We start from the raw sequence: 11,652 nt of genomic DNA, 5'->3' as shown, positions 1-11,652 counted from the left end.
AGTGAAGAGCCGTACCAATACAGTGAGAATGCATCACTGAATGCAGTGAAGAGCCGTACCAATACTTAACGGAGATAAAGAAATGGTAATGGTAGTAGTAGGGGTAGCAATAGTACTGCCTTGGCGCCCCACGAAGTCAACTAAAAGAAGGTGAAAACGGGGGCTTAGAATCAAAGTTTACCATCTTTCGTTTTTTTGCTGCGAAGTTTACCATCTTTCTTGACGTTTGCGATTATATAGCTCGACGCCAACGCCAGGAAGAGAAAGGCACGAGAGGGTGGTCATATAACATCGGCCCCCTCACCGTCTTTTCTCTCTCTTTTCCTTCCCTCCTGCTTCCTCGCTTTCTTTCTGCCTTCTCTTCTCCTTCTCTCCCTTTCCTCTCCTCTCCTCTCCTGGGAGTAAGAGGGCGAAGGAGAGAAGCCATAAGAGAAAAGAGAGGAGAAAAAGAAGAGTTTTTAGAAATGGGGAACTGCGTTGGTGCTCCTGTGAAATCTTCGAGCCCAGCAAACACCTGGTCATGTCCCAGTCCAGGTAATGCTCATAATTTGCTTCCCTTCTTCTTTATAGGTATATTTTTTGCTGTTGCTAATTGTATAGAAATAGATACTTGCTCCATACCAAATTCTCCTTTTTTTTTGTAATAACCATTTTCCGAATAAATTCTTCTTATTTGTTATGCCCTCTGCTTGTGATCAAGATTATATATGAAAACTCTGCCTTTAGTTTTATTCTTCACATTATTCCAAGTGGATATGCTTTTTAATGGTTTTCTTTCCTTGTCTTCTTGTTTGATTATAAGTTTACAACAACAACAACAAAAAATACAGTTTCGAGTTTTTCTGAATTTCGAAACGGTCACCTTTTATCATGATTAGAAAGAGCATGCCTTCTCTTTAAATATCTCATATGAGTATCTGAAGTTTCCAGTATAATTACTTCTACTTCAACAACTTGTAACTTGGAATTGGCTTGCTATCAATATCTCGTCTTTCTGTTCCGTCTTCCAATGCTCAAGGATGCTTGACGTCGAAGGCCATCAGCAGCACTGCCACCACGGAGAAGCTGTCAAACATCAGCAGCAGCACCTTCAGGCAGTCCACGGGCAGCAGCGTGAGCATCGATGAGGTGCACCAGGAGGGCCGCATCCTGGAGGTGCCAAACCTCCGGATCTTCACATTTGCTGAATTGAAGAGTGCCACCAGGAACTTCAAGCCAGACACCATCCTCGGCGAAGGAGGTTTTGGGAGAGTGTACAAGGGATGGGCCAATGATAAGACTCTGAATCGCTCCAAGAGTGTGGCTGCGATGGTGGTCGCTGTTAAGAAACTTAATCCTGAGAGCATGCAAGGGTTGGAGCAATGGCAGGTGATTGCTTAAATTCATTCAACTCAGGAACTTTTTCTTTGTTTTGTGTAGCCATTTTCAGGTGTTTCGGTGTTATTTATGTGAGCATCTAGTTTGTTTTGGCTCTTCCACGCATTGGGAATCAGTAGAAAGTTAATAAGCTTTGGTGTTATTGTTTGTGTATTTTCTCCTTGTTCATTGTTATTGTTTGCTAATATACTTCAATTTATTTGACTGAACACCTTTTCAATTTACCTCATTCTTTTCGGTTTACCAATTCCATTTCTAAATTCTTGCCAATTTTCTTTCACGATCCAGATAAATTCCAGAAATGCAGATGTTTCGTACTTTTCATTTTTCATTAATATGATTTGGCGTGATGACTAAATAATTTTATTATATTTCTCACATTTTATGAAATTGATTTATATTTTTTTTTTGTCTTCTTCTCAGGGATGTTAAACTTCATTCCAGACATTTCTGGCTTTTCACATATTCTTAGTAAATTTAAGTTGGTTTACTTTTTATTTACTTCGTAGGACCACCACAGTGTCCTTCTTGTTTCTTATAAATGCACACTTATCATATCTTTAGCTTTAAAAAAGTGTTGAAAGGTTGATTAAAAAAAGAACCTAAAAGCCTTGCACTTTGATTCTTCTTCTTTATATATATATATATATAATTTTGTGAAGTTTGCTAGCATTGTTTGATTAGTAGGTGTTGTTTAACGTACAGTATGCATGTCAGGTTAGTTCATTAATTTATATATTGGTTCTATTCTTGGAGGGGAATGCAGTCTGAAGTGAATTTTTTGGGAAGGCTTTCGCATCCCAACCTCGTCAAACTCTTGGGTTATTGCTGGGAGGATAAGGAACTTCTCCTTGTGTACGAGTTCATGGCAAAGGGGAGCCTAGAACATCACCTCTTCAGAAGTGAGTCCTATGACGAAAACTAATGCTTTTCAATATTAAGTCTCACACTATTTACAATGTGGTACAACATTTTTTGCCATACCAGAACATAAAATCCAATGAAGGATCTTAAACAAAAGTAATATCCTACCACTGATATCACAAGTAGACAGACTGTTGGCTATTCTTATATATGTCACACTGCATATTAAATTCAGTAATCTTGATTGCGGTACTCTAAATAAGATTATATTTCACCAATGGCATTGTCTTTTTTTCTAGTCCATGATCCAAGGCGATGACATGTCACTTTTTGGCAGGAGCGGCAGCTTGCCAGCCACTCTCATGGAGCCTGAGGCTGAAGATAGCGATAGGTGCAGCTCGTGGCCTTGCATTCTTACATGCATCAGAGACAAAAATCATCTACAGAGATTTCAAGTCTTCCAACATTCTTCTTGACTCGGTATTTTTCTTCCCTATGCCTCCCAAAGAATCAAAGCATTCTTCTCAAGAGATACTGAACTAATTAAATTGGTTTCACGCAGAACTACAACGCAAAACTCTCCGATTTCGGGCTGGCAAAGAATGGACCAAGCGATGGAGACTCCCATGTCACCACGCGAGTCATGGGAACGCGGGGTTATGCAGCTCCGGAGTACATCGCTACCGGTATGTATCCCTTTCGGTTCCTCAGTGACTAATTCATAAAAAAGCTAAAGTCATGGTGCTTTGATCCACCCATTTCCACAAAGTGGGTTCTTGGCCTATTTGTCGCTTTCAGTTCCTGTTGTGCTTTAGCTAGAAGGTGGCAGTATTCTACATTAGTCATTCTCCATCACATTTATCCTAGAGCTACAAGGGACCCAAATTCTTCATTTAGAATTCGGATATTATAAAAACTCAATCAAACAACCTTTGGCATGGCCTCTTGTTGTCCTTTGTCTCCATCTGCATGAACTGAAAACTTTGCTCAGAGATAGTTAAATGGCTTGTTGGCATTCTTATGCAAGTCAACGTTAAGCATTCTGGAGGGTTCATGTGGTTTCTATCAAAGATGGATGTATTTTAACAGTTCTTTGAGTGTACTGACCAAAGTTTGCATCATTTAGGCCATCTCTATGTGAAGAGTGATGTATATGGATTTGGAGTGGTGCTGCTAGAAATGCTGTCTGGCCAGCGGGCGCTCGATCCGAATCGACCAAGTGGGAAGCAAAACTTGGTAGACTGGGCTAAACCATTCCTAGCAGACAGGAGAAAGCTTGCAAGCTTGATGGATCCACGGCTCGAGGGGCGGTATCGATCTAAAGGCGCTCTTCAGGCAGCGCAACTCACTCTAAGGTGTCTTGCTGGTGATCCTAAACGCCGTCCATCTATGGAGGAAGTTGTGCAGACCCTTGAGCATATTGAAGCCTTGAAAAACAGATCAAAAGAGTCCAAAGATGTGGCTTCCCAGCCTATAGCCTGAAATCATGGCCCAACCCCAGTGCATCGACGTTGACCACTTGCATCCAAGGCATGATGGTGCCCAGAGCTGACACCGTAAGCACTGATTTGATCAGTTGTGCTTGCAGACCTAGACATTTTTTCTCTATTTAACCTTTAACTGTTGATTTTATTTTTCACAATCTGAGGTGTTCTATGGATTCAAGGATGTATAGGTAATTTGTATTAGCGATCAATCATCACCAATCTCTGGTTTAATTAGTTGTACTTGTATATCAAGCCAATATTTGTTCTGTGTAAGCTAACTGTTCTTATTTTCTATAATTCAAGGGGCCTATGAGTTCAAGAATGCATCAATGATTTGTGCTGATACTTATCTATATAATTTTAATAATGTGGTGAAAATAATTTTCCTTTTGTCTTATAATGACAGCATTGGTAAGACCAATATATGAAAATTTAATAGGTGTAATCTCATCTATCAGAGGAAAGCCATCGATTTCTGACATCTGAAGGTGTAAACTGCTTTTCTTCAACTTAACAATAGTTTGGCCTATTTCTATAGGCTACTCGTCTTATTTTCTTTTTGAAACAACTCAGGTCTTCAGTTAACCAGAATGGAGATACTGCAAAGGGATTCAAATCCACTTTATTGACTGATCTCCATCTGTTGGAGCCACAAAGTCTAGAATTTCAACTGGCTTCCTGAGAAAATTGAAACCAAAGATTGGAGGATAATACCTCAACATGTTAAGACAGCCCACAACCACATGCAAATGTAATTACATAAATGACCTATCAGTATCACCTTTTATTCATCAAGTGCTTCCGTCTTTATTTTCTCTTTAATTACCTTTGACCTCCCTCCTCTCCAATTTGTGCAATATTTTCTTGATAGATTCCTGTTATGCTCTGCAACGGCACCCTCTTCTTGTGAACAAGGTTACTAGAACTCTGTTTTGGTTTTATTTTTAGCATAATTCATGTTGTATTTTTCAACTGGTTCTCCTTTATGTTGAATTGCTGCTTCTTTTATTAGAAGACAGTTTCAGGTTTTTTTTCTTCTTCTGAATTTCTGACCCATCACCATTTATCATGGTTAGGAAAAGACATGTTTTAGTATTAAATATCTCATAATAACTTACAAGAAATAGTAAGAAGTAATATGGCCTCTAATTTGATTCTGGGTTACTATCAACATCCCTTCTTTCTCACCCATTATAATTGAATCAATATATTGTAACCTGGAATTTGGTTTTCTAAGAATAAAAGCTGCCATCCCTTTATACACTCCTTGAATCCTTCCTCTTCTGCAACAGGACACTTGACGACGAAGACCAGCAGCAGTTTGTCGGCCCATTTAGGACACTGATCCAATCTTTTGCCCAACTTCAACCCCTCCCTCTTTTAACATGGTGATCTTGGTACAATGGTAAGTACCACGCCCCCAGCCAAAGATCGCGAGCCGGAGGTCCGCGCCAACCGCTGCACACCCGTAGGAAACTCTTCCCACGAGCATGCAAGGCACCTTAGCCAAATCTCAAAAATATAACTAAAATAATTCAGCTGAAATAAATGCAATCTTATTCCATTGACTAACTCGAGTCATAAAGTCTCACGGTTTTAAATACGCAGCGGAACAATAAAGATAAAATATCAATTTAAATAAACCCTAATCTAAGATAACTTGTGCCACAGTTCTTTTAGTCGCTCTCCCATTTTGAAACCCCGATAGGTTAGTTCTCGGAATATGTAAAACAACAAGAAATTGTATAATGAGCTAGACAGCCCAGTAAATAATAAACACATTAACTAGTTAAATCATATAATAACATAAAATATAAATTACAAATTATAATGAATCAACATAATAACATAATCAATTCATTTTCAAACACAAATTCATTGAAATCTATATCTTTCAAATATCCATAAGCATAATCGTAAATCTAATTCGAAACAAATCACATTCATCTCAACAGCCTTTAACTACGACTACACTTATACCCTGTGGGTAGGCTAGAAACAGAACCGCACTTATACCCTGCGGAGTGGGCCAGAATACCCCATTTATACCCTGTGGTGGGGCCAGAATTGCCAATGCATAACCTCCAATTGGCAGGGTCCAAAACATAGTCAGGCTAAGAGTTCCAAATCTGATGTACATCAAAATTCTTTTAGTAACATAATAGATATATCATAATCCGATCTAAATATGCATATACGATGCAAGAGCAGTAAATATAATAATAGTCCGAAAAATATTATTCCAATTCACATATTTATTTTTCATTCAAATCATCATCTCGTAAAATTCATAAATCACATATAAATTCATTAACAAGTTATTCAATACAAAAATAATATTATATAAATGAAGAGTCTAGAGAAGGCAGTTCATTATTTACTTCGAACGCGATCCACAACAATTCCAATTAATTTCACAAATTCCTCGCAGAACCTAATATCCAAAAATAATATTTTTCTTTTTAAAATTCACACAATATATATAAAACTTAAATTTTAACATTCTTCCAGAGCTGATCCTGCAGAGGTGTCTAGCACCCCGAGTTCGGGTTCAGATTCGGGTTCATACCCGTAAACCACCCTCTTCCCTTTATTTTATTATTATTATTTTCTTTTCTTTCTTTCTTTCCTTCCTTTTTCTTTTCTTTTCTTTTCTTTCCTTCTCTTTTCTTTTCTTTTCTTTTTCTTTTCTTTTCTTCTCTTCTTCTCCAAAGCTTCTCCCGACTTCTTCTCCTTCCTCTCTTTTCTTTCTTCTTTCTTCTTCTCTTTCTCCCGCGAATGGAGGTCGGCGAGTTTGGAAGAGGTCAAGTCGAGGAGGCCGGCTCTCTCCTTCTTCCCGCGGAGGAGGTATGCGCACAGGAGAAGAGGAAAAGCCCACGACGATCAACCTTCTCCTTCTTCCCTCTCCTCTTCTTTCTTTCTCCTTCCACTATTCCTTCTCTGTTTTCACTGAACAAAGAAGAGGAACAAGGGATGGGGGTGCTCTTCGGTCCTCAAGATGGCCGCCACTGAGGGCCGGCGGCGCCTGTGGCCGAAGGCATGCCGACTGCCACGGGTGCCTCCCCCTCCTTTTCCTTCTCTCTTCTTCTTCTTCTTCTTCTTTTATTTTATCAAATGGTATAACAAAGGGGTGAGGCTAGGAATCCTTACCACAGCTCCGGCGAAGATCCGACGGCTTCCTTCCATCGGCGAACAGAAGAAGAAGACCACCCGGAAAAAAAATCCGGCTTCGACGGCTCTCTCTCTCTCTCTCTCTCTCTCTCTCTCTCTCTCTCACAGGCGGCTGCACGTTGGGGTCTGGTGGCCTTTTCTTCCGGTGGTCTTAAAGGGGAGGATGAAGCCCTAAAAATAGGGGAGCCGGCTTCTTCGGGATGGCTCCCCCCCCTCCCTCACGTGCGACGCATGTGAGGTTGAAATTGGTGCTGGGCCGATCAAAGGACCGGGCCCAGTTTCAGGGTTTCACAGTAAGTTTGTTTCATTGTGACTTGAGTGTCACCAGTTCAAAAAATAGAAATAGCGAGAGAAATTTGTTTCTCATTTTTGTCCTTCTTTTAACCAGTATAACTTGTTTCTCCTTTTCCACTGATTAAGAATTGGTGGAGGCAATAAAGTTCCTGTTCCTTTATTCAATAGTTCTTGTTCATTGTTATTATTTTTTGAATGTTTCTAGTTTATATATGGATCTATGTTATATGCTGCTAAATAACTTTCCATCCACCTTATCCTTTTTAACTTATAATTTTTTTTTTCCCGAATGCTTGCCAACTTTCTCAGATACGATTCAGACTAATTCAAGAAACTCAGATGTTTAAAACTTTCCAACTTTTATTAATATGATCTATTGTGATGGTTGAAAAAAAACTGTTCATCATCATCATCACATTTCATGAAATTGCTTCTAATTTCTATTCCCTTCTCAAGGACATTAAATTTCATTACGAACAATTCTGACTTCTACTATCGGTAAATCTCCATTGGGCTTATCCTTATTTACTTCACAGGACCACCACAACTTTTTTCTTGTTTATAACAAATGCAAAGTTATCCTATCTTTAGGATTAAAAGAGTGTGGAAGATAGATTAGGAAAAGAAACCAGGCGTATTGCACTTTGATTATATTTTTTGAAGGTTGCTGAGAATGATTGGCTGGTAGGTGTTGTTTAATGGCATGCATGTTTGTTTATGTTAGTCCATTAATTTATTTAGGTAGAATTTGGAGAGATGTAACTCCCATTTGCCTATTGTCAGAGTTACATGGGTGCGTAACTACTGGATTCCAGTTGCAAGGATTAGGAGTCACAAATCTAATGTTTAGTTTGCAAGGATTGCAGTTGCAAGATGTGAGATACGGGGCTAAAGTCGGCAGCCCCAGCCGACTCAGCCCTATGCTCCTTTTCGGAAAGAGCCAGAGCAGAGGATCGTGATTGCGATCCTCTCCGGCTCCTTCGGGTGCAATTGGGGCGAAGGCGCGCGAGCATCCCGCGGCACCCCCGTCCAGTCAATCTACGGCCAATTTGCGGCCACGGATTTCGCTCGACCGTCGCGACCTTCGCGGTGGAGATTCGTTACGATGGGGCCTATAAAACCCCCATCCTTCCTTCCCCCTAGGGTCACCTCCGAGCATCTTCCTCTCCTCACCTCTCCTCCCCTTTCTCCTCCTCCTTTGTCAGGTGACCGACAAGCTCTCCCGACTGAGCACCATCCGAATCCCCTTCGCGGCCTTCTCTGGTTCTGTGATCCATTCCCTCGGTTCCGAGCGCCGCCGCCGCTGCTAGTTGCCGGATCGAGCCATCCCCGGCTGAGATACCTCCTCTTCGCCACCGCCGGTGAGTCTTCCTCCCCTTGTTTTCATTCTCTTGCCAAATAAGTCTTTAGATTTTCTATTTCTGCCCCATAAACAGAGATCTTCTCGGTTGCTTCTCGACACCGGCCACCGCAGCGGCCGCCGGCCGCCACTGCGTTCGGCTGGTCGTCGACCGAGAGATGGCCCCTGGCCACCCCGCCGAATCTCCCTTCCCTCTTCCCCTTCCTCATCCGTTCTTCCATCTCCCCTGTCCATTGGGAGTTCGGTGAGGGAGAAGACCCATCACGGGCCGAACTAGGCCAAGTTTGGGCCCGATTCACTGTGGGCCCAACTTGGGCCTAGTTCAAACCCGAAAATCTGAAACCCAAAAATCCAAAACCCGAAATTCGGAACCCAGAACCGAAATCCGAAACCTGAACCCGAAAACAAAACCCGTTTGGCCAATAATTGAAATTTTACAGTTAAGCCCTTGGCAATATATGAGTTCACAAAAGAGTCTTCTGCAATTTATGTCTGGTCCCTATAAGAAAGATTTATTACATAAAGGTCCTCAAATATATTGGTTTGGTCCATTTACTCAAGTTTTATTATAGAACAGTACCTTGTAATTAAATATTAGCCCCTACAATAAATTTTATTGCATAAATAATTCATTTAGAGGCCAACTTTGGGGGTCCTATTGGGCCGGGTCTACGCGGGCCCATTGGGCCGTATCCGATGTGGGCCCTATCGGACCATGCCCATTATGGACCAACTCTGGGCCTTGTTGGGTCATGTCCAATAGTATCATTTGTAGTTTTGCTTAGCTCCGAAATTAACAAAGAAATTAATTAAATTTAAACAGGTGAACCTGATCCGCCTACCTGAAATAGGAGTTAAGCAAGAAGACGTAAGTAACTTAATTCTTCAAGTATGTTCCAAATTATTTGATAAATTGATTAAATTTTGACATATGTTTTGTATTCAGTAAAATGGGTCAGACATGTTAAATTTTATTTGAAAATCATGTTATATGCTCTAAAATCCATAAAATATGACGGGACAGTTTATGAAATCTATTTTTATTTATATGCATTCTTAGCATGGCTATGATCTATTCTGTTCTGTTCTGGCCCCGTTAATGGAGATTATACGTTAGACCTGTCGACTTGTAATATGTGAGGAACCGGTTTTGATACCATACCACCGGTGATTAAAATAGTGGTTTTTGGACACCGTTGCCACCGGTGACAAATAATAGTGGTTTTTGGCATTTTGTGCAATCCATGCCACTGGGTTACGTGGCCATAGCCATTATGTTGAGATTCTGATATCAGAGTTTTTGTAAAAATGGTAATAAGTTTTGGCAAAAGAAAAAACGATGTTATTTGTGATTTATTTTTCAGTCATTATTTTGTATTTTAATCTGATATTCTCTGACCTCACTCTAGAGTATTTTGTTGTTTACTAGGCTCGTGTAGCTCATTATCTTATTTTCTCTGTTTTTCAGATCCAGAGGCTTGATCGCACGGGATTGGAGAGTGCATTAGATTTTTCGATGATTCCTTCAGTTATTGGCATTTTAGTTATATTAGCTTGGATATTTGAATTATGTTGGCATATGCTATTTTGAAATTTTGTAAGACTGCTTTTGAATAATTTAAATAATTATGTCAATTTTAAGTATTTGTATTTGCTTCAATATGATCAGCTGCCTTGCACGCCTGTGCGGTCCGCCGTGCAGGCGTGCGGCGTCTGTCGCGCTCCGGGCTCGGGGCGTGACACAAGAACTATCATTTTAATATATATTTACTTGTAACCGGAAGGTGCAATTGCAGTTCACCTATTTGTTTGTTCATATAAATGGGAGTATCCCACCACCCCTGAAATAGAACAGTAATTACCTCCTAAACTACCATTCAATAAAAATTACCCAAGTACTATAACCGTTCAATCAGATAACAAATTTTGCATTAACATGAAGATAACTCTAGTATTCAAATCAAAAAAATATTTCAATACAACATAGAAAGTGTCTACAACTGTTCAACAACTATCCAATTGCTACTAGCTCCAACCATTTCAATACAGCATTTCACATTCCAACTATTTACAACCGTTTGAATCGAACAACTTACATCTTCAACCATTCTGAAAAAACATAATGCTAGGAATAATTGTTACCACACTCAATATTTTACATCTCCAACTATTTGAATAAGAATTTTGCAGTCCAAGTATTTCCAACCACTTGAATGTAATAGTGTGCACGTCCAACCTTTCAAAAAGTATATCTATATGTGTAAACATGCCAGGCAAACAGCAAAAAAAGTGAGAGAACTCTATCATGAAGCAAGGAGAGGTGCATAACAGGTAGAAAGCAGGTCATCTTCTCGGCCCAATGGTTCCCAGGGTCCCTGCTGGCGGAGCCTCATAGTTGAAAACTCCAAGGCTTTCCTCTCTTGTGGCTTGCTTCTTGTAGCTGGGCATTGAGAAAACCTAGAACCTGCTAAGCGGTTTCGGGCCAGCGATTGTAAATACCAAGCCTGCAGCCCCGGAAGACCGAACCCTCTAGAGATGCATATCATCACCCACTGAGCTCACAAAATGCGCTGAATGAGCAATACATTCACACAAACGATCCACAAAATATTAACCATCCAAGACACAAGTAGGGTTGAAAATGGATTGGATAATATCTGGATATGGATAGAAATATGAGCATCCGACTAATATCCGTATCTGTATCCATATCCGTCAAAGAAAAATGGATATAGATATGGATAGACAACTATCCAATCCATATCTGAATATCCGATTCTATTTGTAACCCTATTTATTTTTATATAGCACTCATAAATTTTTGAGAAAAATAAATAGCCACATTAACGTGTTATTAATCTGATTTATCATCCACTTCGTAATATCTTTGATTTTGTAGTCTAAAGTTTAATTATCCTATTTATATCCGTATTTATATTCATATTTTCGGTATCCGATTTGTATCCATATCCGTTTAAAATAAATATGGATATAAATTTTTGCATTCAACTAACATTCATTTCCATTTCTGTATTCATCAAATAAAATAAATATGGATATGGATATGCTAGTATCCGATCCGTATTTAATCTGATTTCA

The 11,652-nt window shown here is 39.8% G+C and overlaps 1 long non-coding RNA gene and 1 pseudogene across 2 annotated transcripts; both read left to right on the top strand.

Moving 5' to 3' along the window:
* Positions 1-305: 305 nt before the first annotated feature.
* LOC103723987 (putative serine/threonine-protein kinase PIX13) lies at positions 306-3,723 on the top strand (annotated as a pseudogene). Its single transcript, XR_016395671.1, has 6 exons — positions 306-534; positions 1,019-1,368; positions 1,420-1,448; positions 2,134-2,279; positions 2,579-2,927; positions 3,368-3,723. The product of XR_016395671.1 is annotated as a putative serine/threonine-protein kinase PIX13 (transcript).
* Positions 3,724-6,362: 2,639 nt separating this feature from the next.
* On the top strand, positions 6,363-10,197 carry LOC148703079 (uncharacterized). Its single transcript, XR_016395697.1, has 2 exons — positions 6,363-7,192; positions 10,022-10,197. It is a non-coding gene; the product is annotated as an uncharacterized LOC148703079 (long non-coding RNA).
* The last annotated feature ends 1,455 nt before the right edge of the window (positions 10,198-11,652 follow it).

This window comes from Phoenix dactylifera, chromosome 6 (assembly GCF_051530095.1).
Source record: "Phoenix dactylifera cultivar Ajwa chromosome 6, Ajwa_hap1_PhDact_Kaust_v1.1, whole genome shotgun sequence".
NCBI classification, from domain to species: domain Eukaryota; kingdom Viridiplantae; phylum Streptophyta; class Magnoliopsida; order Arecales; family Arecaceae; genus Phoenix; species Phoenix dactylifera.
This window is presented reverse-complemented; position numbering and strand designations above follow the sequence as displayed.